The following is a 24,781-nucleotide window of genomic DNA, read 5'->3' as shown; positions in this document are numbered from 1 at the left end:
CTGTTCTCCTGAGAAGGAAAAGTCTAAATGGGAATGGAGAAAGTGCTGGGCGAGCATAAGGAAGGGTATGTAGTGATAGGACAAGGAGGAATGGCTTTAAACTGACAGAGAGTAGATTTAGATTAGACATTAGGCAGAAGTTCTTCCCTGTGAGGGTGATGAGGCCCTGGCACAGGTTGCCCAGAGAAGCTGTGGCTGCCCCGTCCCTGGCAGTGTTCAAGGCCAGGTTGGACGGGGCTTGGAGCAACCTGGTCTAGTGGGAGGTGTCCCTGCCCATGGCAGGGGATTGGAACTAGATGTGATTTAACGTCCCCTTCAACCCAAACCATTCTGTGATTCTATGATTCAGCACCAGTTTCCAGACCAACACTGCTGTGCCTGAAGTACAGTGGAGCAAGTTTGACATTTTGGCACAAGAAATTACTCCTGATGGGCTATGTCTACATTAGGTTAGATTGTGCTGAGCCTGTTCCCTAATCAAGGCAGCTGCATGGAAGCTGCTCTCCAGTTCTTCCTATTGAAGTTGCATCTGTCTCAGGAGTTTGCATTCTCAGTGTTGAAATGGTAGATAAGTAAACAGAATCTTTCAGGAGAAAAAAAAAAGTTGCTTCTTTTAATTCAGTCAAAACAAGTTTCTGTATGGACATTTGTATAAGGAAGTAATTCTGATATTACAAGAATGTTCACAGTTCTAATCCTCATTGAAGATATACAATGAATATTTACAAATTACTAAGGCGGACTTTCTAAGGCTGACATGAACATAATACAACATCAGCAATCAGGGTCTATTGATGATGTTCTTTGTGCAGGGTCACATTTAGGCTGATCTTTGATCCAAGCAGTATGAATGACAGTGGTTTGAGATGCTTTCTATGGGTAACTGACAAAAATGAGGAGATGTAACACAATTCTTAGCACTGAGATGCAACAGTTTGATGAAAGATATATGTCTGAATCACCGAGAACAAACACGTTATGAACAGGATGAATTCTGAGTGTCCCATCTTTGTCCTGCTTAGCCTGAGGCTGTGGGAAGAACAAACACAGAACATGTAATTGTTCCCACACAAGAACAGGCTTGCCTACATTGAAAAGATAATGAGTGAAAGTAGCAGGATTCAGGGACATCACATGCAGCCTCAAAAGAGAAACAAACTTCAGCGTGAGACCTTGAAGATCAAATGCAGTCAAAACACTAACAAACCCTTCGAGAAGACACAGAAGGGGAAGATCACCTTTCAGGAGCTCCCTTTGGAGGCAAACTGGCAGTGACAGGAGAGAGATTTCAGAGAGAATTTAAATACATCCAGCCTTCCTAGACAGGAGATGGCAAGCCTAATAGTTGTATGTGTGGACAGTTTCACAGTTTTAGAGCTATCCTTGTCTTTCATATGCAAGCAACAGATAATGGGTTTTAAGCTGGCCTTTCATTACCTCTGTCATTGATACTAGAGAAAACAAGTACAGTTATGTATGAAGGACTAGGGGACTCATAATTAATACTCTGGCACCATATTTTTTTAATAGAAGTGTGTTATTTATGAGGGGTGTGGTGGTTTTCTTTCAGCCGTGTGACAAGCACCTTTCAGCACGTTTCTCAGCTGCCAAGCATTGACAGCATGTTTCTAGTCTGCCAACCCTAATACCTTGGGCAGTAGATGGCTGCTTGTAGCAGCAATCTGCCGCCAAATTACTTTGCCAGTGCTGCTCTGATTTCTAGACAGCTTGAAATCCAGGACAGGTGTGCTCAGGCAGTTTGGCAAAGGGCACATCATGCTTCCTACCTATTTGTAGGCTGAGAAACTGTTCAACACATCATACGCGGTATTCTTCCTTGTTAGCCTCCCAGCCAGAGACACTGCTTCTCTCCAGTTTGTCCTGCATTATCTCCAATTGCTGTTAATAGCAAGAGTTATTTTTGCAGTTTGAATTCTTCAGTGTCTTTGCCTGTTGCCAAGTTTAAGATCCCGGCCCTTGCCATCAAAGCCCATTCTGATACCCACACTAGTCTCATTTCTTCTTCTCTTGCTTTCCACCACATTTCTCTCACCACTGATGCTGGCTGCAGTGATTCCTTCATGTTATTTTTCTGTCCTTCCCTCTCTCCATTATTCCAGTGATTTTCCTTCACATAGAAAAATTTCCTGACTTTGTATATTGTGATTTTTCTGAAGAATTCATGAAATTCAGCCCACCCGCTCATCTGCAGACACCTATTATTGTTTCTTTTCCTGCATGAGAAGGAAGGCAGGACTCCAGGAGGCAAGCAACCTTCTTTTGTTAAATTAAAGCTTCTTTTTTTGTTGGGTTTTTCCGGTGGGTCTGGGTTTGTGGAGTGTTAGGCTGCAAGTTTATTTGACCAGGACTGGTTTTGTTTGGTTTCATGGCAAATTCTGGCCCAGTGTGTACACTTCTTTCCCAGAAAATTTTTCTATAAACTTACTTGGAAGTAGCAGCCAGAATCCACATGCAGCCTTTGCATCCCAGGCACAGGCTGAGCCTGCAGATATCACCTGCTAGCACACAGCATTTGCCACACATCATTATTCTCTGCTCCTCTCCATTGTAAAGGAACAGAACAGAGTGAACAAGAGGACAATAGGTAGTCTTGGCACATGCCATCCCTCGTGCAGGCAGCGGACCTCCTCGGCTGGCAGGAGGCTGCCAAGGTTTAGCCATAGCCCAGGGATGATGAATGGGCTTAAAGGGAAACCTTCCTGCAAAACTTTATTTTGAGAATGCATCTCGAATGGTTGGTGACTCCAGATTCATTTGAACAAACTGCAGAAACTCATTTCCAACAAAGGAAGTTAGATGTGATGCTTCACGTGATATTCATTCTCAATTCTTTTCAGTTTTGTGCAGATTTATTTGCATTTTAATTTCAGAAACAAGAACATACACTATTTTTTCATGCGAACAGAAGGGTTTTTTATTGTGGAGAAAATTAAAAATCTCACATGGAAAGCATTGCATATATTTTCTTTTCAGTTTACACTGTTTATATATAGTATAAACTGATTTCTAATATCGCACTTGTTTTCACAAATCTGTGTTTCAGATTTGCATATCTTTGAAGTGCCACAATAAAACATGTTTTTCTAAAGTTAATGCTTATTTGTGTCTTTCAAGAGATATTTAACAAGTTTCTTCCCTTTTCATATAATAATTAAAAATTATGTGGCTGAGCCGTTTTTATTTACACAGCTGAGGTTTGAATAATTTTCTCTAATCCTATTTTATCATGTGTCTCTTGAGGGAGCTGCGATTTAAAATATGTAGAACATTAAAATTGCCGTGTTGCTTTCCACACATTTCAATGGCGTAGTAGTTCTCAGTGTGTGAATTTGCACCAACCTTGCTGATGTTAGAGGTGTTAACACTCATAGGAAATCTGTGTCCAACCCTATCCCCTCCAGTAGATGTCATCGTGACAATGGAGAATGCGGCTGGGGATTCTGGCGATGAGACCTCCTGTGCCAGGGCAGGAAAAAAGCTTTGCTGTAATAGACTTTGTTTCTGTCAAAACAAGGTAGTTCTCACAATGCTTAGCATTTATAGAGAGCTTTCTGTTTCTGTAATGCTTTGGAAAGCACGATGACTATTAAAACACAGTCACCAGTCAGGTCACGCGGGGCTGTGGTCTGTGGCAGTGGTGTCTATATGCTCTGAAAGTGGCCATGAATGTGTGTGTATATATATATACACACATATAAGGGCAGACATGCATTTACAATACTCAGTTTGTCAACTGCTTTTTGTTTTGGTTTTGGTTTTTTTTTTCCAACTGTATAGTTCCATTTGTATGCCACCCCTTGCTCAAAGCCATCGCATCATTTCTATTATGTTTCTCCATCTCCCTCCTCCCCAATCCTCTTTAGAAATAATTTCTCCAAAGGAAAACCCAAATCCTCCTATTTAATTTTTGCCAAGAATTAACTTCTCCACACCCATCAGCACCTGAGCTGCTGGGCATCCAGTCAGTTTTAAGCTGCTGGACATCCAGTCAGCTGCCTGAGTGAGCGATACTTATTGAGTAGTAAATAAACACACAATCCTGTATTATTACTAGGTATAATGTTAATCTCTCAAACAGAGAATGAATCCGCAGAAAAGGCAAGAGACAAGTCACTCATTGGCAATTTTACGTGCACATAAAATGTATGTTTCTGCAAGGATGCAATATGCACATCTCCAAAAGAATTTGAAAAACATATTGAAAATATGTTTAGGTGTTGTTAAATGGCTGATCTGGGTTTCTCAGGCAAGAACATGAAGTTATGGCTTTGGAAAAAAATATCAGACACCTTTTCCCATCTTGGAAGTCCCAACAGTTTTGATCAGATATGCGATACAAACCTCATGTATGTTGTCTCTTTTTAATTTCAGCTGGTGCTACACCTATGTTCTTCATGACAGAATGTTAATATGTAAGATGTCATCAGCTAAGAGAGAGCACAAGCTGAGCCAAGTGAAGCAAGTTGCTGAGCTAAAATGTGACTCTAAAAATCAACAGGGTGCAGCTATATCAAATAATCAGTCCATAATTTGAAGGTTCTCTTTTGTCTAGATAATACCTCTATGAATAATAAATTTTTCTTCTTGAGAATATCTGCCTTTGGGGAATTAGATGGCACGAAAGCAGAGCACTAATGGCCTGATTAAGAGTCTGCTTCTCCTCCTTAGTTCAGTCTTTGAGACTGAAACAAGCCTCTACAATCAACATTAAAGATTCTAGGGAAAATGACCAAATGATTAGAGCAAATCTGTGAGTCCCACACTAAGAGGAAAGCAAGTCTTGTTGGCGAGATCTGTTTCATTGTTCACGTCCTTAAAAAAACCGTTGGCTGGAATTTTGTCCTTGACCAAGTGGAAAGACTCTCTGCTAGCAGGAAAACAAAACATTTAATCAAAACAAAGCAGCTGATGCTCTTGACAGAGCATGAACGGACATCTGTCTGGCTGTTCTGAGTAAGCAAAACCATGTCAGATAAAATAGCAGAAAAGCCCCATAAAATTCTATTAAAATAAGTGAGGTAGTGAGAGAGGTGCAAAGAATGCATTTGTTTTTAAGTTATCATCTCATTTGGGCACTGTGAAAGTAGTATAGAACTGGGGAAAAAAACCATGTCTTTATTGTCAGGAAATTTAGGGTGTTTTATTACCAAAGTTAATAATGAAAACAAACTGTAAAAAAACCCACGGTGACATTTTAAGAACTGGGAAGATGCAGCTATCAAATATAAAAAGCAGGAGACAAACTTACGTATAATCTATCAGAAAAGGTAATAAAGATAACTACCTACTTCATGTTTGCTTTGGATTTTTCTTCAAATATGTGTGGTTTTTGTTACACATATATTTCTATTTAAGGATACTTATGTTCCCATTAACAGTGTTCCCATACTTATTCTAAAAGCATTTCATAGGTGTAATCACTGTAATTTAGCACTCTGAGTTTTACTTAAGTCTTAAAATATTCAGTCGGTAACCCATTACTTTGAGAGGAGAGAGTAAACATGGCTGATAAAAGCCCAAAAGACCAGAAGATAATCATGAAAAGGTATCACTTAGTTCTCTGTATCTGTCTTAAAGCAGGGTCAAATATGCCTAAAGTGTTCTTAAAAAATTGAGCTGATGGCAATTCCACATTTTCTTCCAGAGATCTGCTCCAGTTGCAGCGCTATGTGTACAGTTAGAGCAGGACTTCCTAATGCCTACCTTCTGTCTGTCTTGCAGCTTAGCCCTGTAATCTGCCACCCTATCTGCTTTTAAAATAAACATTATCCTCTCTCAGGGTTATGAAATGTAGTAATGTAGCTGAAGCCTTAACTTTCCCTGGGGGAATTACTTGAAATGTGGAGTCTTCAGGCCAGCACTGGTTCTTGTACCCTGGAAGAGCTACAGCTAGGAGTAGGATGGGGCCATGGCAGTTGGTTTGGGTCAGACCAAAAGTTGTTGCTGTACAGACATGCTGATTCTGCTTCTCAGGGCTGCTTCCACTGGTTCTGTATGGAGCCAACCACATGTTGCTTACAACTTGTGTTTGCTAACACAGACCCTGGGGTCAGGGTGTCCAAGCACGACATCAACCTTCTTCTTTGGGCTAGTAGAAGACAAATGAACTTTGTAAGCTTGGATCTAGCGCCCTGTTTATTGGTGCTAATGGGATTACATCAGAAGGGAGGGTTTACATTATAAAAGTATGTGCTTATAGCTCTGGTGATTCCAAGGAAAAGCTGACAAGCATGACCCCAGCATAAGCAGTAATGAAACATCAGCTGGTGGCTCTGAGCCCAACCGCACCCTCTTCATCAGCTAACCACATGCGGAGGGAGGAAGTGGTGAGCACAACCAGTCCAGCCTCATGCACACTGAGCACAACCCGGATGCTGGGCAGCTCTGCCCTGGCCCCAGCTGCTGCCCCAAGGGCTACAGGGCTTCTCATTGCAGAGCCCCAGGTCCTTGGGAGGCATGGTGGGGCATGGGCTGGCTTGCTTACTGGAAAACAATTCGTGGCTCTAAGCATCTCCTCAAAAGAATGCACAGCTTTCAGGTTGGTCAGGGTGTCTGGTAGCCCCTGTAAGCTGAGCTGCTCATTTTCTATGGTCCAGCAGCAAGACAATTAAACAGACATGCTCAAAATACTGTCAACATGCCCAGGCACATGTGGGCTGGGAGAGGAATTTTCTGTAGGAATAACAATTAGCAAGCATCTGAAGAACAATAAAAATGTAAAAATCCTTGGATTGCATTCCATCATTTTTCCCCTTTCTTTCTCCCTTGTGCTTTCACAGCATCCCCACAAGCTCTCCCTGCTCCTCCTTGTTTGTACAGTGAGGAGGAGACCTCAGTCAGGCACTACAAACAGTTGTGGTTAGGCAGAGGAAATCCAGCTCAGCTGTGATAATTAAGATAGCTGTGATACTTTAATTGAGCTGCTAATACCAATGTTGGGATGTTGCATAAAAGGCCTGGTGGGTAACAGATTTTTCTTTTGGTACTTCACTAAGCAGGGAGAATGTGCTATAGGACTCATAGGGGGTGCTGAGCTGTATCCTCATCGCTTTCTTCCATCTTCCCCCTCCCAAATACAACCTTCCCTGCTCTCATTTCTGTCATGATGCTGTGTGTTTGGTTGTACTTCTTATGAGAGCAATCTCCACTCAGTTCTCCCCCTCTCTCTTGCTTACCTTGAGGGCTTGTTTCTAGGATTCTGGACTACACAGGCTTTGATGCAATGCTTGTGTCCTTCCACTCAAGCAATTAATCTTGTGAACTGCTGCGCATACAAACTTATATATGCGCTTTTAACCTCTGCTTTTAAAGTGTGAGGAAGAAGTAGTAATAGATTTCCTAGCTCTCATGTAGTAAGGATAGTTTATGCATTATTTATGTTTATTATGATTTGGTTGCTATGGGTTTTTTTAAATTTTGCCTTGCATTAGTGATAGAGTAAGAAAAAGCTTTTTCTGTTACCAAATCCTCACAGTAGCTTCTCCTTAAAATTTGCTCAAAATCAGGACCTATTACATTTTATTTTACAGTGTTGCAAACATCATAATTTTGTGAAAAATTCTGGTATGGAACATATTGCCTTCACCAGCAAGTCAACCTTAGTTTTAAATTTGAGTTAAGTTTTTGGAGAGGCTTTGAATACTAGAATAAATTAACTATTTTGTTTTTAACTCTACGGTAGTGGTTTTGAGTGTTTCTTTGCATTATTAGCAAATCAAGGTGTAGTAGTGTTACACTTATGTGTAAGTTTTGCCAAGAAAAACTAAGTAAGGAGACCTAAGGAAAACTCCAGGTCAGTAAAAAGCATAAGGTAAAAGTTATCTTTATTTTCAGTAAATAAAATTTATCATAAATTATGAAGTAAAGGAAAATGGTGGGTTTAGAATTCTGTGCTAATGTACAAATTTTTTTTTAATCTGAAGTTCTGTTAAAAGGACTTCATTCAATCAGTTGACCAACAGAATGTTTATAGAGGCCTTCTTTCTTGAACACTTTTCTTTAAAGTGTTTTATGGTAATATGAGAAATTTGAGACTGTGAGATCTTCAGTGTTTCAGAGTCAGACAGATATTAGTGATTTTTCACTTTCCTGAAGATCTGGTAAAGAGCTTTCTGCTACAGCAATTTTCTATCAAGGCATGGGTTAGATAAAAAGTAACTTTTTGTAGGAATATGTCAGTTTCATTTATGTTTTCAAGAGAAAGCTATCAAAATATTCATGGTTGAAACTAGAATATTAAGAGAAAAAACATAAATCAAACTCAAACATCTGACACTGTCAAAATATTTTATTTGTCAGCTGTTTCAGAACTCCCAAAATAAGAATTGGAGAATTTGTGTTTTTGCAAAAAGTGTTGACTTCTTGTTTCTATTCGGAAGGGAATTTCAGAATATCTGGGTTTTGGTCCTAGGTCAGCATGATTTCCTTACTTTTTTCCCCTGGCTTTTTACATGCTTTGGTTACTGAAACTGTTTGCATGGAGCATGTCAGACTAAGAGTCTCCAGAGCCCTCTGCATTTGATACAGAACTCTGCTGACTCAATGCTTCCTCATAGTCCCAATTAGCGGGGCTGTCAAAGGCTCTGTAGGAGAGCAATGCAAGTTCTGGCCATCTTAGAAAACGTCAGCTGAATTTCTAAGCAAAGCTACAGACTGCTCTTAATTCTGCAGCGAGCGTCACTGCATCCTAACTGAAACAGAAGGGCTGCTCCACAATGGTTCTACCATCCGTCTAGCAGCATGTGCAGTTGTTATGGTCACAACCAGCCTGGCCTAGGCTGGCACTGGGACAGGGGACCGAGAAAATGTCACTTCTGGAGTTCTACCTCTCCCTAAACAGTGCCATTCTCGGTGTCTTACAGGCTGCATATATGGAATGAGATCAGATGACTGGAAATAACTGCTATTTTTTCCCCAGGTCCAGATGTACTATCTTTTAAAAATGGACTATGTGTTGAACTGAGCCTTAAGAATGGTCATATGACAGAGATTACAGTTGTTAAGTATTTATTTAATCGAGGATTTCTATTTTTAAAGAAGCTTACAACTCTATCATAGTTCACAATCTAAATATAAGATGAAAAGGCATGGACCAAAAATAATGAAGCAGGCAGATGCTGTAGGTTCCAAATTATGCTCCTGGACAATGAGAATGTTTTATGAAATCCAAAGGAAACTTCTTCCTGGAAATACTGTTTCTGAAATGGCACTGAGAAGCCCTGACTGCTGGGGAAATGGAACAAAAGTTCTGATTCTCTGTAGTCCTCCTCTTAGAGGGCAATTTGAAATAGCTTGCTAATGGCAAAAAACCTGCCATAAACACAGTACTAAAAGGCAGTAAGTGATGTGCACATCTATGCACAGAGATATAAACGCAGTAAAAAGAAAATATATTGCATACAGTTTAGTGCATTTAGAATATTTAAGGCTAATGTGGTAATAATGCCTGAAGCACTACAATAATTTGGGCATTATTAAAATCTGTGGAAGTAATATAGGGTATTCTGGGCATCTTTGAAAATGTTAACTGAATTTCTAAGCAAGACTATGGACCCCTCAATTCTTTTCTTTTGATAATGTGACCTGACAGAGCTGTTAATGTATGTCATATGCTGCGTGTGAAGAGTTTGCCTGCCTTTTGTGGATGATTCATTACTTTTACTAATCATTACAGTCATAACACATCAGTAACAGTAAAATTAACAACTAATGACGGTATGATCTTGGAACATCTCTCTGCAATTATCAGGGTCACTTAGTATGTCATCTGTGTCACAAGCCACATCAGTACCTAGTCTGCTTCCTGACACTGGGTCCAGGGATGCAGGCTAACAAACTCCGCCTGTACTGCTGTATCCTTGCTCCCATTGCTTGTTCTTTGGTCCGTGCTGCTCTCACAACAGCAGGATTGAGCAGTAAACCAGCTCAGGAAACAGAATTGTGTTAAAACCCCCTTGGTTTTGCTACTTGGTTCTCTTCAGGCTGAATTGGTGTTCTGTGCAACTGTTGGGTCACAAAACCCAGAAGGGTCTTGGGAATAGGTACAGGCAGGAGGTGGGAAGGACATTGTGATGGGAGCCTTGTGTGCCTGCACTGTTGTTGACAGAAATAGTGGTGGAAATGCAGAGAAATTCGGATAAAGAGCTTAACCTCTCTCCTTCCCCCCCCCCCCCCCCCCAAACCATTAAGTATTCTGGCTGTGATTCAGATATATATTCTTTCTAAGGTAGAAATTTATTGTCTCACTCATGAACTTCCATTTGGTTGTTCCTAAGATTATGGCATATGATTGTCTCTCTTCATCTTAGTAAAATAATAAAGCTTTTTTTATACCTTTATTGGAACTAATATCATCTTTCTTTTCAGGAAAGCAGACCTATTTTATCCAGTGTCGTAGAAACTGACGCCAGAATGAATTTAGACCATAACACAGTGGGTGTATTATAAAGACAAATGGCTCAGTAAGAAAGACATTTATACTCTAAAACCGGTTTTTATGTATAATAATTTGTATTATAAAAGATCCTTGAAAATAACGCCTACATTTTATTGCCAATAAATTAAAATTATATACTAGATACCTATGGGAATGAATGGTACAATAGTACAAGTCTAGACACAGCTCAGACAGAAAGATACTGACGTATGTATGCAGGGTGGCCAGGAAAGCTTGAAGAGAGCATTGAACCTGCCATTTTCTCAGGTTCAAGGCTCCAGGGAAGTCAATAAACTTTTATGTGAATATATTGTCTACTTGTACAGACTCATGTAGGAAATTAAGACTGGTAAGGCATAGAAGAGCATGGCTTTTAAATAAGTAGTTAGTTGTACGCGACAAGGCTTTGTGACAGTAAGCGTTGGTGGAGCTAATTCGGGCTGTGTCGTTACATGGTATTTGACACTGACCAAATCACAACCTGCTTGCCTCAGTTTCAGCACACAGCGATTATATTGCTGATTAACTTAATCTTTATTAATCCTGAAGATTTCCATAAGCGTGTGCTTTTGAGGATTAAAGCTTAATCCTCAAAGCACACTTGCAAGGAAACTCTGGTCCTAACAAAAAATTTAGACCGTGCTTCGGTTAAAACAAAAAGTAGCTGGTTATGCGGTGTTCAGTTTTGTTTCAAGATCATTCTTCAGAGCAATCCAAGGATGAAGTCAGTAGAGAGCAAAAAAAAGGAGAAAAGTCGTTGTAATTGAAAAGGGCCTTAGAGTGCTGTGGAATGAGACTTGCCCACAGTCGCTGCACTCTGGGAAGGCTGATAGGAACGCAGAACCTAACTAATGCTGAAGACGCGACTGATAAAAACGAAGAGGCATCTAATGATGAGCCATTCCCATTTCCCTGGCGGAGCTGTCAGCCGGCAGCTTTGCGAGGGCTGGGACGTTAAAGGCTGTACTTGGCTTCACAGTCCGTTAGTCAGCCCGTCACCGGCTCCGGTTTCGTTTCCAGCGGTCGCGGGAGGGGGGTGTCCGTGTGCTTTCGGACAGCGGCAACACACGCGCCCGGTGCCGGCTCCCTCCAACCCTCCCCCGGCGCGGCCGCTGCGCGTTTTGCTCGGTGTGACAGCCCCCGCCAGCGGGCGCTTCCCGCCGCCCCGGGGGGAGCATCTCCCCTCGAGGCACGGCCTTCCCCAGCGCCCCGGGTCAGCCTCGGCTTCCTCCGCCGCGGGGCTGGGTTCTGCCCGGCGCCGGAGGCACGTTGCCGATTCAGCCCCGGTGGGGAAACAATGACTTGTGCCCCCCCCGCAGCTGCCACCGCCTCTCGCGTTTCCGGGCCTGCGGCGGCGGGACGCGGCGGTTCCCCCCGCACCCCCGGGGCGTCCGCATGAACTGGGCGCCCCCTCGGCCCCGGCCCCGCCGCCGCCCGCCCTCGGAGCGGGGCAGCACCACCCATTGGGGGAGAGGCGGGAGCGGGCGCCCGCACGGTCCGCTCTGCCACTCTATTGGCTGGCGTGACCGCGCTTCGCGGTCTGATTGGCTGCGGCAGCCGCCAGGCAGCGGCGGGGTCGGGCGGTGCCAGCCCGCCGCCGCCCGCGCTCGCCGCTGTCGCTCCCGGCGGGCGAGTAAGTCTGCGAGCGGCCGCGGCGGCGGAGGAGGGCCGGTGGGGCGGGACGGGTGAGTTCGGTTAGCGGCCGCTCCCTCGGGGCCAACTTTTCCCGGGCGCGGGCGGGCGCAGCCCCGCAGCGCTGGCGGGACGGTTGCGGCCGTTGGGGCAACTAACGGCCGGCTGCGGACGAGCCCCTCAGGCTCCGCGTCCCGCGCGCCGCCCCGGGGCAACCGGCGGCGCGCGGCTGGAGCGGCCGTTACCCGCGCGGTGTGCGAAGGGCGCGGGCAGGGACGCGGCGGCGGAGTTGCCGCGGCGGGGCCGGCGAAGGGCCGGCGCTCGGTGCGCGGTGGGGCGCGGTGGAGGGGCAGGGCCGGCGCCGTGAGGGGCTCGGCGGGACCCCTCCCGCCTTGCCGGGGGGGAACCGGTTTCAGTCCCCGGTGCGGGGCGGGGCCGCGCTCCGGGCACCGGCTGCAGCCTCTCCGCTTCCCGCGGTGCCCTCCGGGCGCCGCTGGCATCTCGGCTGCGTCTGGGTCTTCCCGCGTCCGGTCTCCCTCGGGTCCCGGGCGGTGATCGGGGAGGGCGGAGCGGGGCAGCGGCGGCTCGGGGCCGGCGGGGCAGCGGTCAGTTGTGTCGGCTGGAGGAGGAAGCGGGGGGTGCGGGCAGCCGACTGCGGGCCAGACAAAGGAGCTGCTCCCGCTGGTCTCCCCGAGCAGCGTGGTGCCTGGAGCTGGCTTCCCGCTCCCCGCGCTGGGAGCGTGTGCCTGCTCGCTCGTGGGAAGCTCTGGGACATAGTTCAGTGGCGTGCTGTGGAATACATCCATTCCAGCACAGCTTTTCCGCGTGCTTTTTTGTTTTTCCTGCTGCGTTGACTTCGGTGTCCACGGGTAGTCCACCACGCGAGAGGTGGCCGCAACAGTTGTAATTGCTGAGAGTTTGTGGTTGAGGTTCATCAGTGGGAAGCGCCGCAGGCTGCGGGGGGTTGTGCCTGTTCAGGCTTCGTTATTTGACTTCCCGCACGCTACACTGAAGTAACTTTCCATCTGCTTTGTGTTTTTAAAGGTAATGGTAAAAGCAGAGGTAATGCTGGTGGACGTGTCTTGTTCCCTGTAATCCCCAAAGACCTTACGTTTGTTTTCTGTCCAGCTGGATTCTAACTCTATCCCGAAAAAGCTCCTGAGTCTTAAGTTCTCAAAGGGAAGATTTGTGTACTTGAGGATTTTTAAGTCGTTAGCATTGGTCTTTCATAATCTTTAATATATGCTGCTAGTGTGTGAAGATGACTGTAGAAGAACAAAAGATGAAAGTTTCTATGAAGTGATTGCTGTTAGCTGCAAATTCCGATTGGGTGATGAGGCCTTTTTTTTTTTAAAGGCAACTCGAACAAATGACACTGCAAAGAAGCAAAAAGCAGTTTTGTGCAGCAAAGCGTGGAGTGACATTGGTGGTTGCTTTTCATTGCCTCTAAAAAGCTTTTCTGCAGTTTCTCCCTTCAGTAGTGCAGTTGGATGCTATGGTGTCTTTTCAGAAGCTTGTGCTTTTTTCAGAATGGCTTCCTCTATGACAGTGCCTTGCTTCTGTTGTCTTCTCCTCCTTCCAACAAGTTCTCTTATGTTGTGAAAAGTAAGCAGAGTTGTAAAGCTTGGTCAATTTCACTTACAATCTGTTCTACTTTCATCAGTGAAATACTTTTGGTACCAGTAGTGTCTTTGAAGCTGAGTTTTAGATCCATCTGGCACTATTGTTGGACATATTTTTTCCTCCCGAGTAAGAAGACAATATGAAAATACTACTTTTGAAATGCAAAACTCGGCTGCATTGCTCTGTGATAATCTCTTTGTGAGACAAGGTGCTTTAAGCTGGCCTTTTATCAGACGGGTGACAATTTTCAGGAAGTTCAGTGTGACTTCTGATGATTTATTAACTGTAGCAATTCACTTCCTTTCAGTGTTGAGCTCTCTTTAAGGTACGAGTTAAATTTATTCAGAATGCTTTTTACAAGGGAAAAGGCTTTCATGGGCAGAATCGTGTTGAACTCCTGCCATGGTCTTGTGAATGGGAGGGTTTTCTTTCACTTGAGAGAGTCCATGGTAGTCATGTTCACAGGCATAGCTGGGTAGTTAAGTCACTTGGATTCTAATTTTGCAAGGACTTGTATTGCAAACAAGCGTGTGTGAGAGACACTGCAAGGCTAGGCACTACAAATGGTATGTGTCATCTGTATTTCACCTAGCACAATGGAGCTGGCTTTAAGCTGGGAGAAGAGCCCATTTACTGTTGCATATGTTATGACTGTATCAAACCTAATAGTAAGTCATTGAATTAAAGTCTAATTCTTAGTGCATTTTAGTGTAAAACCCCAACATCTTGAACCTTCTTTGTATGTTCATGTCAGGAAATGCATTTTCATTAGTTCCTGCCTTAAGGTAGGAACTCTTAACCCATCGCTGACTTTAACACAATGTGAAATTTGTCATGTTCATTCTGGAGACTTATTGGTTGTCAAATGCTGGGTAATGTCTGGCTCTTTTAATTAGAAAATAAACATGTATTTTGTGGCCTGATGTGACACCATTTTGTTTCAGGTTGTGTGGAAGATGCATAGCTTGAGAAATCTGCATGATTTATAGCAAAAATTCACAGTTCCCAGGCTTTCCTTTGGGACTAAGCCTGTGGAGTACTCTTTATATTTGAAGCTTTCATGAGGCTTAAATGTTTATGTTGTAAGAATATTAAAATACAGTAGCACTTAGGCTCTTAACAAAGATCACTTGGGCACTCTGCAAACGTACAAAGCTTATATCAGGAACTGCTTAGACTTAAATCCATTGGGTGGATCACCCTCTTGGGTTTAATTCCCAAGCCTTCGCTTAGGCAAATACATGGCCTGTAGTGACAGGATAAGGAGGGGGGTGGCTTTAGACTAGAAGAGGGTAGATTTAGATTAGATATTAGGAAGAAATTCTTTACTGTGAGGGTGGTGGAATAAACTGGCACAGGGTGCCCATAGAAGCTGTGGCTGCCCCATCCCTGGCAGTGTTCAAGGCCAGGTTGGACACAGGGGCTTGGAGCAACCTGCTCTAGTGGAAGGTGTCTCTGCCCATGACAGTGGGGTTGGAACTGGATAGTCTTTAAGGTTCCTTCCAACTCAAACCATTCTGTGATAAATATGCTTTCTGCAAAGCCTGGCATGCTTTCTCTCTTGCAAATGCAAGATTGGGTACAAAGCTTATACTTAAGTCTGCCACAGGATTTGTGGGGGTAGTTTGGTTAGCATAAATGGAGATTACAGGTATGAACTGCTGCATTTGTGTGTTACTTACAGTGTTACCAGTGACCAAACAGTCTTCCAGGAGCAATATGGATTAACTTTAAGGAGGAGATCCTGTCATGCCCTGTAAAGGGCGTATGACGATATGACCGTCACTGCGTGCATGCTGTGTCATCTTTGAATTTGGAAGAACTCCAGTCTGAATCTCTTGCACTTTAGAAAAACTAAAGGCTGCAAATTTGTGTCTGTTTTCCAAGGTGTAATACCTTGATGACTGGAAGATTCTGTGTCATCTCTAAGACATCTTCCATGTTGTTATGAAAGTTCAATGTGCTTACAACCCGCATTTTGTATGCAGCGTTTTTCAGTGTGTTGGTTTGTACTTGGTAGGATGTACTTGGAAGTATTTATTGTTTTACTGCAATCTGATAGTTTTCTTGCTTAACAAAATTACAGCTTTTGATCTGTTAATGCTCTTGTTTAATTGTGCAACTATAAAATCCTCCCACCTTCAATAGAATTTTAGGCATGATATCATTTCTTTAAATCTGTATTTTCTTTCTTCTCCAGAAAAAATGGCCCTTTTGTCAGTTTGCTGTCCTCAGTTGCCAGAATTGACATGGTGGCATATTAAATGCACATTTGGGAATGGAGAATGTGCTGGCATTAAAACATATTTTTATTAGCCTCAGTTAATTAGGAACTTAAATTGGATTAATTAATTTGAAATGCTTCTTGTGAGATAATCTTGGAAGGCAATAACAAAGTGGTGTCAGGATAAGGTCTGAAATCTGTGTCAGACTGGTGGTGTTGAAGACAAGGATTACTAAACGGATGAAAGTGTTTTGAACGTGGAGCAACTGCATATTGTTGGAAGGCTGTGTTTAAAGCTTCTAGGCTGCTCAAGCTCTGCATGCCATCAATATCATAGAATCATAGAATGGTTTGGGTTGGAAAGGACCTTAAGATTATCTAGTTCCAACCCCCCTGCCATGGGCAGGGATGCTTCACACTAGACCATGTTGCCCAAGGCTCTGTCCAACCCGGCCTTGAACACTGCCAGGGATGGAGCATTTACCACTTCTTTGGGCAACCTGTTCCAGTGCCTCATCAGAATCTTCCCTATACGTCTATTATAAGTGTATGCACACACTTCTAAGATGAAGTACTTCTGCATACTCTCAAGATTGTCTTTATAAATAACTGACGCTTAAATTATTTGAAGTTATTTGAAAACACTGGCAAAATTTAAAAGGTTTTCCATGAGGCTAAAGGGTGAAATGCTTCTGCATTTGTTGTTACTATAAATCATAAGATTTCTATCAGAATTCGTGCTGGAACTTTGTTTGCTTGAAAGTTCAAACACTCCTGGATTAGATAAAAAACCCCCCACAAAACCAAAACACACCAAACAAAAACCAACTCCACCAAAACAACAACATCTGAAAGATCCAGCAACTCTAATAGTTTTTAATTTAGCACACCTAAAATAATGCAGGATATGAGGTGTTCTTCTGGTGAACCTGTTGTGGAGCCTTTGTCCTAATTAGGACCACGTTGAAGAGCAACAGAATAAAAATAGAACGTCAGCTTAGTCTGGGAGGGTGACTGTTATTTACAGCGATTTCTTTAGACGCATCCCCACATGAACTTACGTGCTTTAGTAACAGCTGGAAAAGTGGTGAATGAAAGCAGCCTAACTTACAGCCCAAGTGTACTGAAATCATCTGAATGTGACCCTTTCTTGTCATTGCAGTGGCAGAAATGAGAGGAAGTTGTGTATTTTTTGGTGTAATAAGTCAAGGGCTCTGTTTATAAAGCATCAGTGTAACTTCTAAATGGTATACAAATTTAATACAAGTGGGTTCGATAAAAAGTTGTTACTAGGAGTATTATTTATTAGAACTGGAATCAATAAAGCATGTAGAATTGGGACAGATACTTAATCATCACTCTTCTGTGTGGAGAGTGCCATGAAAAGCGAGGGTGTGCATGGAAACATTTTTTAGTTTATTTTAGAAGACCATCATTGCTGAAGAATAATCTGATCATTGAGAGGAAGACTGGCAATGGGATTTTTGTCCAAAACATGTATATTTGTCATCTTCTCTCTCTAACCTCTGATCTGAAATGCTGCGTAGCAATGAAAGCATAACAAAGACACTTAGGTAAAAGCAATGGTAGCTGAGTAGTAAAACATGCCTATTGCTGATGCAGAAGTTGCTGACTATTCGTATTCTATCTTGACTGGATTAAGAGCTGTCATTCTAAACTTAGTGACAGAAGCTGTATATCTTGGGCACTTTGATAGCTATTAAAGACAGCTCTCTTTGTTAAGACATACGATAACCTTTACATTTTGTTACTTTTTTTTTGTTTGGAAGCTAACCTTTAATTAGTTCTGAAGCCTCACTGGATACTAATTAACTCACTTCCGTGTTAAAGCCATGCTGTCTCCTAAGGTTTCCTGCTGTTTGCAGTGGATAAATATTTATGCTTCAGCAAGGCATTAACTTCAACCTGATGAATAGTGCATACAACTTTAATATTTTTGTTAATGCTAAACACCATTATTCAGTACTATTACTATACTTTATTGCAATTTTCTTTTTAGAAAGGGGAGAAGAAGCCTGTTACACTATAAATATGCAGTAGAGAATTAAATCTAAGACTCAATAATTAAACTGTCTGGCAGTCCGAGTATTGTACAGAAGCTAGTGCTGGATAATATAAGGTCTTCATGAGCGTCTGGTTAATGGACAAGGCTGTACTATATCATTGTGGTTTGTTTTCAAGTACTTGAATCCTGTTCTCATACGTAAAGACAATTGTTTTCTATTCTGAATTCTTTTTAATCCTACCGTATTTGCTATATTAAAACAAATGACTGGAATATGTGTAAAAGCATTAAGTTGACCTAATCTTCAAAAACTGCATTTAAAAAGTTTTTAAACCAGCCACCATCTCTGAAAGTTAGGATACTGTGAATATTTTCAAGAGTCTATCATGTAAGACATGTTTGGTATACTGTAGAAACATCCCTGTCTGAGGAAGCACGCTATAGGATCTGCAGGTACAAAGTTGAACGCTTTTTTCCTCAGTAACACTCGTCAGTGTTTGCTGGCTGAAGGAAGTTGTGTTACTCTGCCAGAGTTGAAGTAGGTTGCAAAATCGGGCTGCAACGTCATGTATTCTGAGTTAGGCTGATGAAGGGAAATTTTTTTGTAGTAGAGAATTCCTTAGCTCTTGGTACTTCATGCTAAAGCAGTAGTTTTATCTTCCTTACAGTAACTTCACACTGGATTTTTGCCAGTGAAATTCTGAGTATTCTCCTACAGTTTGTGGTTAGTAGTCCATCTGGCTGAAGCAATTACTGTCTATTCAGTTAATATAATACCTTTCTTATTGACTTTCTTTAGGTTGTGCCAAAATACCTGCCTGCTTCATGTCATGTACTGTGGATGTGCTACTGCTTTTACTCAGTTACAGCTTTTAGGCTCAATAAGCATAGTCTTTCCATTCACATCTCTCATGCTTCTAATTATATTGACTCCGTATGTCAGGTCTAGAAAGACTGATAGGTTCCTGCGTTTTGTTTTTTTTTCCTGCTTTGAACTAAATTCCCAGTGCAGCAGCCAGAGGAGCAGGTGAAAGCCTTTTGATGGTAATTCTGCACACCCACTTACACATGCATTCTGTAGCTTTGCCAGCACTGGTGTAGCATTTACCAATTCCTGCCTGTCTTGAGAGAATGTGATTTACATTTAATTGTAAAGCTGAGGGGAAAAAAAAATTCCTTTCCCCTCTCACTGTTTTCTTAGCAGCATTTGGTGTCAGTATTGTAAATAACAGGCATTCTCACCACAGTGGTGTTGTGATGAGACACTACAGGCAATAAGATTTGTCATGTTACTTAGTGAAACACAACAAAGGAAACATCTGTTTTGCAGAGTACTTAATGATACTGCTTGAAGTATCAGAATTCTCTTGTTTCAGCTAGAATTGGTTGAAGTTTTGTTGAATTTTCAGTCGTGTGCAAATACAGCAGAAGTACTCTTCCTGCCCTTTTTGCCTTGTGTTAGAGATGTAGACTTGCAGTCTCTTCTACTTGTAATTTTTTTGCTGCCTTGGTAACTTTTGTTTGATAGACATATTTTCAATATTTTTTTTTTGTCTTATGCTAAAATTTAAGTGTGTCTGAAGCATATGCGTTTTCACTGGTTACCAAGAGTTCTTACTAGAATGTAATATTTATTTGTGCAGTGATATTTTATCCCAAACTGTTGTTATTGGCAAGCTGCAGCTGTAAAGGGCAAACTGATAAGAATTTTTCATCTGAAACTCAACATAATCAGATCTTTCTACACTGTCCAGTTCCTTTGCATCCGTTATGCATAATGTTCATTCCTTAAGGAAGTAATGAAAATCTTTGATTCATTCCCATTTTATGGGTATTCAAAAGTGTCTTAGATGTTTGTCCTATTCTGGGAAAGAAGTGGATGAAAGCTCACCTATGTTGAATAGTTCACCTGCTGGAGTGAGTCTAGAGAGGCCACGAAGATGATCAGGGGACTGGAGCACCTGTCCGGTGAAGACAGGGTGAGAGAGCTGGGCTTGTTCAGCCTTGAGAAGAGAAGGCTCCTGGGAGACCTTAGAGCAGCTTCCAGTGCCTAAAGGGGCTGACAAGAAATCTGGAGAGGGGCTTTTTAAAAGAGAATGTAGAGACAGGACAAAGAGGAATAGTTTTAAACTGACAAAGGGTAGATTTAGATTAGACATTAGAGAGAAATTCTTCCCTGTGAGGGTGCTGAGGCGCTGGCACAGGGTGCCCAGAGAAGCTGTGGCTGCCCCATCCCTGGCAGTGTTCAAGGCCAGGTTGGACACAGGGGCTTAGAGCAACCTGCTCTAGTGGGAGGTGTCCCTGCCCATGGCAGGGGGTTGGAACTGGGTGAGCTTTAAGGTCCTTTCTAACCCAAACCATTCTCTGATTCTGTGTTCACAAAGTTGCAGCAATCTGGTGGAATAGTGACAGTACTAACTTCCTTAATCATCTACAATTGCTTTTTTTGTATGGTAAAATACGAGTCCTGTATAAATTAAGTAGCAGCAGTAGAATGCATACTTGACATCAAGGGAAGAAGGAGCAGCTAAAAGAGGGTCCCTGCTTGTACAGTAAACAGAGGAACTGACTAAAGTGTGAATAGGAAGTTAGCTGATGAAACAGGAACTAAATAATGCCACATTTACCACATTCAGGAAGTTCCTTAAAAATGTCTGCTGATTTTAAGTGATCGGTGTATCATCTTTTTGTGTTGTGCAATTAACCCCCACCATCCAAATGTCATACTGTTTGAAAAGTGGCCATTCACTGAGATTGTATTTGGTTTTTCCTCTCATGTGGTACAGCCTGCTTTGCTCTTGGTTCATTGCAGCACCTCTTTCCTGTGGATATGACAGTTTGTACGAGCATAACATGTTGCTTCCTAGGGTTGTTAAGCTGCATTGATATCTTTCAGCTCAGGTTCATTTGAGTCCACTGTGTCCTAAATACATGTGTAGTCAAAGACCAATTTCAATATATTGTCATAATGGCATCTGCCATTCAAGTGACTTTTCAGTTGCTGCATACAAGCACAATATGCTAAATCAAGTTCCAAGCTCATACATTTCAGATTATTATAGAAACAAATTTTGACTACTTTGGTGTTAGGCACAGAAATATTTGTCAGGCTGTAAGTCATGAACTCTGTGCTCTAAAACTGGGGGTCTGAATTTGTAACTTGAATATTGAAGTACCACTCTCTCATTCTAGAAATACTAGATACATAGGTCTTACGGTTCACACGAGTCGGGCCTGTCTTGAGCAAAAGACATTTTAGATTTAATGAGAATGCAAATAAAAGGAAAAGAAAATGAATGCATACTCTGTTATTTTTAATATTAAACTGTTTTCTGCTACCTGAGCAATATGAATATAAATTCATTAGAAACTTTCTGTTGTTATGGCTTTGGAACAATGGCACATAAATGATACCATTTACCCTGGAAATCATTTCATCAGTTGCTCAAATAAGAGTCCCTTCAGAAGCTGTGTAACTTGAGTTTCATTAGGTTTATATTTCTTTCTTGGAATAACTAATATTCTGAGTTTTAGATGCTTTAATGAAGTGGGAACTCTTTACTTGAAGATCTTTTTCATCTAATATCAATTCAATCTAAATTAAAATGCCATACAAAGTGAGACAATTAACACCTTTTCTGCTTTGCCACTATTATGCTTTTGGGATTTTACCTTTTTTTTTTTTTTTTTTTTTAATTGCAATATAGAGCAAGACATACAGGGCATTAAATTGTCTGAGACTTCAAGTTGCGCACACACTTTGTACTACAGCACTGAAATGATATGCAGCAGTAGAGCATTTCATGGATATATCTTTTCTAAATGAAAAAGAATTGCGGGTCCTGCTGTTAATTTTTAAAAATTTTAGTTAAAAAGTCATGTTCTTCTGTTGCTTAGAAAGTGTGTAAAACCCACAGAGTTCTTGGGTGCTCTGAAGCGTTTTTCAAATTAATGTGTCTTGTCTTGTGAGTATAACTGGCTCGTGCAGGAGGGCGTTTGTGGGCAGTTAGGGAGGAAGGGATGAGAAAGAGCGAGAAGACTGCTACCGAGGGATAAAACATTTTTTTCCTGAAGCTATGTAACACAGCATTATGTGCATGTATTGATGGATCAGTTTAATTCTGCAACTTAACAGGGAGCAATCATCAACCACTCAAAGCAAATGAAATCCTAAGTTTTTTTCAGTATTGATGTACCCCTCTTCTGGAAAATGCACCTTCATATATATATATATATATATTTTTTTTTGTCAAATGAGCCACTAAAACATGCATTAATAGACCACCATAAACCTCTTTTAGCTATAAAATCTGTGGTGTATTCCTAATAGCAATATTCCTGCTTTTCTCTCATGATCTTTGGGAAAATGGTAGAATGGTATACTGGAGGTGGTATTTTGCAAATAATAGAGTCAGGATAGTGTGATGTATCATAGCACTCATTTAAAATAAATGCTGTGGAGTAAAAGTGAAATCAAACCCTTCCATTGCAGTCATGTTTGATAATGTCTGATGTTACTACACTATACTGTAGATCTACCCTGGGTAAACACACCATAATGGTTATTTTTGCAGCATACCGAGTTCTTTAAAGCCTGTTTCTGGGACATCCAAATCACTGACCTCTGCCAGCATTTATGCCAAAAGCATGCAGTTTCACGCTTGTTTCAAATGCAATGTGTTGGACTTTCTAAGCTACAAGTGGAAGTTCTTTGAAAGGATAGTTCGTATTTGGTTTACCTGAAAACATAAGAACTCTTGCAGAGTAAGAGTCCAGGTTGTAGAGGGAAGTTTTAACTGGACACATGCAATAAAATAATTTTCATGCTAGTAATACTATTATTAAAAGTTTTTAGAACTTAAAACAACTAATTTTTGGCAAATAAAAATAAGTCACCTCTAAAGCAACTGTGAGTTTTGCAACTTAATTCTCAGTTTGCGGAGTTCATCACATTTTGTGGAGGCAGAAGAAAGAGTGAGTTGAAATGAAGTCCGGAGAGCTGCTACAATATTTCTTTCTCGTGGGGCTTGTGTAACAACATTTAACATCAGCTTCTGGCTTGCAGATAGGCATCTCTGCCTTTCACATTGAATGAGCTGCAGATAACCTGGAATGGGCTTGGAAACTGGCAGAATCTCATGAAATCTCATTCTCAGCTAGTGGAGTTGGGAAGTTTTGGGTAATGTTGCTTCTAAAAAAAGTAGAAACTGAAGAGTATTACAAATGGAAGGTGAAGAACCTGCTCAAACTCCTGTCCCTACTCTGTGAGCTGAGTCTTTTTGCTTCTGATATGTCACTGCAAAACTACTTGTTAGACGAATGCTTCTCCACTTGCTCTAGGTGCAGCTACATGCTGTAATGGTAGAAGGTGTTGGAATTGTGCCTTTAACAGTTGATGCTCAGAGGTGAAGTACAGCCTCTGCTCAGTTCTCCATGTGCTGTTTAGGTCATACGCAAGCTATTGTGCTGCATGTGTTTATGCATGCTTTATACTGAGAGTCTTTTCAACAGCTGAATTACCCGACACCTTTCTTTTTGATATTTGGCTGAAAGTTCTGAACAAACTCTCACTTGAGATGACTTGCAATTTTCACTTAGAAAACTTGTTTTTAAAATTAGCTTGCAGCAAACAGACTTCACAAACAGCTAGATTAAATGAGTAACTATACTACTTGTGTAGGTATACTATAGTAGCACTGAAGTTTGAGGAGTCAGGGAACTAGATGTCGCAGCATTGATACCAAAATAATGCCATGTGCTCTTGAAAAGACCACTGTTTGGTTCAAGACTTGTATGCAGCACTGAATCAAGAGCTGTAGCACAGTTATTCTCTCTGTTTATTCTATTTCACTGCTTAAATTTGTCTTTCGGTGTCAGGGAAACTTCCTCATTTCAGAGGGATGTAGCGCATTTTGGGCTTAGAGAAACTAGGGCATGTGAGGACAGTAAGTTTGCTTTGCTTGGGATTCTGTAAAGAACATTTCTTGTAAGTGGGTAACTTCTGTAGCAATGCTTTCCCATACAGAAGTGGCAAGAGCACTGTGTCATGTACTGTGGTATTGCCTGCTCGTAGATGCTCTTGACACAAGTTACAGGAGTGCTGATACATGGGAAACAGACAAAATTTCTAAAGTTTTCTAGTTCATTCTTATCGGAGCATGAAGAAATAAATTTATTTTAGTACTATGGAATTCTGTGGCTAAAGCAAAAACTTGAAAACCTGTGTGGATTAGGTCACTTCTGTAGTATTAGCACACCATTCCCTTTTATGCGTTTCTTTTTGTCAGTTATGTTTGGTTAAGCTTGTGGTTGTACTCTACTGGTATTTTTAATTTCTTTTTCCTTATGATGCAGATAGTTACTACCTTGATTTTTCTTTGTGTATGTTAAACTGTTGACTATATTAATCCAGAATAACAACACACTGTAAGACAAGATTTTTCAACTAAACATATTCTATTTTATCTAAGATTGGGCTATTTATATCTGTTTTTTCTTAAAGATTTAATAAGATACAAACAATAGTGCTCACATGGAGCACAACAAAAGAGGAAGCAAGAATGTTTCAGCTGCTAAGAAAAACTTCTGAGAGTAATGGCTTTTATTTTATTTTCCTATAATAAGTGTAACTATTGGTATATTACAGATGATAGAAAGCTGACACTTGAGGATATATGGCAAATGGAATATCTTGAGAGTAGGGCTTTTGCAGGCTGGAGAATAGGATGTAACCAGAGTAAACTGGCTTATAGGTGGTCAGTTTGGCTGTCTCTGTGGTTATCAGTATGGCAGTTGTACTTATGGTGTGCTTCAGTGCAGG

The 24,781-nt window shown here is 41.6% G+C and overlaps 1 protein-coding gene across 3 annotated transcripts in view; it reads left to right on the top strand.

Annotated features, from left to right (window-relative positions):
- The first annotated feature begins 12,014 nt into the window (after nucleotides 1-12,014).
- FAM126A (family with sequence similarity 126 member A) overlaps nucleotides 12,015-24,781 on the top strand; it is a 45,132-nt gene continuing 32,365 nt past the window's right edge. For 2 of the 3 annotated variants that reach the window (XM_030475815.1, XM_030475822.1), the window contains exon 1: nucleotides 12,015-12,089. The gene's annotated coding sequence lies outside the window, so the exon portion shown is untranslated. Of the gene's footprint in view, nucleotides 12,142-24,781 lie in introns of all 3 variants that reach the window. The other variant, XM_030475805.2, reaches the window with a different exon arrangement.

The sequence above is a fragment of the Strigops habroptila genome, chromosome 1 (genome assembly GCF_004027225.2).
Source record: "Strigops habroptila isolate Jane chromosome 1, bStrHab1.2.pri, whole genome shotgun sequence".
Classification (NCBI taxonomy): Eukaryota; Metazoa; Chordata; class Aves; order Psittaciformes; family Psittacidae; genus Strigops; species Strigops habroptila.
Note: the sequence above shows the minus strand (reverse complement) of the source record. Positions and strands in the feature narration are given on the sequence as shown.